The sequence below is a fragment of the Microcebus murinus genome, chromosome 16, assembly GCF_040939455.1.
Source record: "Microcebus murinus isolate Inina chromosome 16, M.murinus_Inina_mat1.0, whole genome shotgun sequence".
Taxonomy (NCBI): domain Eukaryota; kingdom Metazoa; phylum Chordata; class Mammalia; order Primates; family Cheirogaleidae; genus Microcebus; species Microcebus murinus.
The window spans coordinates 62,446,628-62,450,232 of NC_134119.1; the positions used below are offsets into that span (position 1 = coordinate 62,446,628).

Here is a 3,605-nt window from a genome sequence, read left to right on the forward strand (position 1 = left end):
TCCACATCTCACTCGTCAGGTCTATCCAAGTTGGAAGAACAAAATCCTCCACTTTGCTTCAAAAGCTCAGTTACTCTTCCCTTAACAGGTGGCCTGACACCCACTCAAGGTCCACAGGCCCATGCAGAGCTACCCCAACCAAATCCCTCCTCAGTGGACCCACTAGAGCCTCAAAACCCCAAATCACACCCAACACCCCAAATCCCTACTCAAGCTTCACAAGGCCTCACGCCCAGTCGGCCTTCTCAGAGCCCATCCTTCCACCCCCACCTCACTGCCCACTCCTGCTTTCCACACCAAGCCCCACACAGGTCTCCCAAGCATCCACACCAGACTCCGCACGCGTAGGAGTAAAAGCAAGACGACTCAGATGGGGGATTCTACTTCTCCATCCCCGTGACCTGTGTGGATTCTCTGGGGGACCCACACCGACTGTGAGAAAACAACAGAGCAAGCCAAGTGGTGAGAGCCCAAACGTCTGCTCTGAGGGCTACAGCAGGGCAGGGGCCCAGTCAGCTGCCTGGTGAGGCCACAGTCAGGGCCGAGAGCCGCTGGGACCTGTCTGTCCACAGGAGGGCAGCTCTCTCCGCCAGGGGCTTGTTAGGGACGCCTTATGCTTTCCTTCAGTGTCATGAAACCAAGGTTGGCGGTTAGGGCTGCTGAGGGGAGGAGCCTTTGCCTTTTCCCGCTTAGGGCTGCTGAGGGGAGGAGCCTTTGCCTTTTCCCGCTTAGGGCTGCTGAGGGGAGGAGCCTTTGCCTTTTCCCGCTTCTGGAGGCCACGTCCATCTTTGCCTCACAGCCCCCCCTGACATGGCCGCTTCTCCCTGACCCAGGCTCACGTCGCCTTCTTCCTCTTCTGGACTCCAGTCACTCTCTGCCTCTGCATTATGAAGACACGTGTGACTCCATCAGGCTCCAGTCAGAGAATCCAGCAGAATCTCCCAATATTGAGACATTTCACTTTCTCCCAGTTGCAAAAGCCCTTCTGCCCCAGCAGGTAACTTCCCCAGGGCACAGGCGACAGGTCCCAGCTGCATGGGAGCCCCTTACTCAGCCCGGCGCAGAATCAGAGGAACTCCAGAATGTTCTGTGTTCATACACACCACGTTTAGTAAACAACATCGTTTTTCTGTACACTTGTCGTGTGTCCTTGATCATGGGGAGGTCTTGCCCCATAGTCAGACCTCCTTATGCTCCCCCCAACCCACTGTGAGGTCCCACTGCCTCTCACCACCTCTGACCTTTCCGCCATTACACAACCTGGGCACGGATCTCTTTGGGGGCGGTGACTTTAAACACAAAATGGCGCCGGTCGCGCGCTTATTGGTCAGGACCACTTCCTGCTGGCTTGAGGTCATGATGAGTGACTTTTTACAGCCGCAGCTCTTCCGGGTCAAGTCGGAGAGTTAGTAAGTGGAAATCATGAGCAGACTAGCTGCATATTCTTTTTTTTTCTGGTCGTGGTTTTTAATTATTTTTATTCTACTGTTTTTTTGCCTAATGAAGTACCTCCGATTTAATCGTTTTCATTTCTCAGTTCTTTTACGTTTCTTTAACTTTTTAAAATCGTTTTTCATGTATTCACTTTTTCCGTTAATAAAGTTAATGATTATTGAAATTTTACTGGAACAAATGCCTGAGATGAGAGAATTCCTAACGGATCAGTGCACTGGAGAAAGAGCATGGCAAATGGAAAAGGAAATGATGTTAAAGCTGGTGACTTCGTTTCTAATTGGTGAGTTGCTGATGATTTTACTAAACATAACAGCTTCATTTTTATACCAGATTTATATTGAATATGTCCATAACAAAATCATGTATTTCTTGGAAAGGATGATGCATCGTTACCGACCACAAGTAAATGTGGTTTAATTATTTCTTATAAATCCTTTGCCATGTCTGCACTTTGTCGTACGATGGAAAAAAAAACCGTTACTTATGATTTGGAATATGACTAATACATAAAACGTGAACAAAAGGAATCTATGAAACAATTACATATGAATTGGAAATGACATTTAAAAAATTAACCAGAGCGATTTTGGATGAATGACGAATTATAAATCCTGTATGTTACGTTCACCAGTTCAAGAGAGCAGATACACTCTTGTATCCTTTGCTGAGCTGATAACGCATGTGTGGTATCATCCACGACTCAGAAATATCAATCGTGAGCGGTTTCTTTGATCTCACCCACTCTGCCCCCCTGACAAAGGCAACACAAAAATAAAGTGTTCTTTACCCGGGGTGTGGTGTCATGGCTGTTTGTGTGGCGATTTCCCGCTCAGGTTGGGGGGAGTCTCTGGGCTGTACTGGAGGAGGGGAGGGGTCTGGGTGTGAAGGGAACCCCGGGATGAGGGAGGAGGTCTCCCTGGGGTCTGGGCCGCTGAGGCCTCCCAGCCTGCCTGGGTTTAGGGAATGGGGAGGTTTCAGGGGGTGAAACTCTGGAGTTGAGTCGTGAGGGCGATTGAGAGCCTTGGGCCTCCGTGGGGGAGGTTCCATGGGGGAATAGGTGCAAACTGTGGGTGCCTTCTGGGGACCTGTCCTGCGTTCATAGGAGGAATCAAACTGGCAACCGCGTAGAAATGGCCTCCTTAAGAACTGAGGATGGGGAATGTTAGGTTTGTTCCAGGTGGGAACCCAAAAAGTATGCACAGGACAGAATGTGGTGAATGCAACACTTAGGTTTGTAAAACAACAGCCTGGGGAGTCCCCAGTCTTTGTAAATCTCACAGCCAGCTGCAGCCAGCGTTCCTCCCCCCTCCCTTCCCTCCCTGATAGACACCAAGTTCATCCCTGCCTAGCTCTCCTGATAGGAGCCACCCCAGAGCTGAAGGATGGGTGGGACTGGGGCTGGGATCTCAGAAGTTGGTTGTTTGCAAAAGAATGAATCACAAATGGCTGTTCTGGCTCACTTACTCCCTGCAAAATCCCTCTATAAAACCAAGGCTCTCCCTTTTTCTCTCATGGACACTTTTTCCCTTGCACCCAGCGGCACCCAGATGCTCAAAATAAACAGCATTTTGCTACACATGAGGCTTCCTGTGTCTGTCTGTTGGCTGGGGACCTAACATTTGGTGCTGAAACCCAGGATGGGGAAGCAGGGGCAGTGGCAGCTCGTCCGGGGCTCATTCCTGAATCCTGCCTTCTTCTGAGTCCCTGGGTCATCCATAAGATTCCACGGATCTTTCCTGAGCCACACAGGGGTCCCTCTCTAACCTGTCTCTGATCCCGGAGTGTACGCAGAGCACTTTAGCTGGGCCAAGGCGAGCTAATTGTCCACCCGGCCCCTCCTGAACCCAGCTGACAAGACAGACACGGGACTGGGACTCAGGTCTTCCCTTCACTGACCTTCACAATTCACAGTTCGTCCTTGGGGGGTAAAAGCTGGCAAACTTGCTCCGGGATTCCTCCTATCTCTCACACTCTGGTCCTGGGTCAGGTCTTCCTTAGCTGACCTTCAAATCCACATCCTGGTGAGCAGGAGCTCACAAGTCCATTCTCATTTCCCCAGTCCCTCCCATTCTCCTCTGCTCCTCTCAACTAAAATGTCCTGCTGCTGAGCCCGAGACTCTCAGCCCCTGGGGCCTTTTTTGGGGCACAGG

General features: G+C 50.7%; 1 long non-coding RNA gene across 1 annotated transcript; it reads left to right on the forward strand.

Annotated features, from left to right (window-relative positions):
• The first annotated feature begins 1,388 nt into the window (after positions 1-1,388).
• Positions 1,389-3,031, forward strand: LOC109729930 (uncharacterized). The gene is made up of 2 exons (XR_002222450.2): positions 1,389-1,735; positions 1,833-3,031. It is a non-coding gene; the product is annotated as an uncharacterized LOC109729930 (long non-coding RNA).
• The last annotated feature ends 574 nt before the right edge of the window (positions 3,032-3,605 follow it).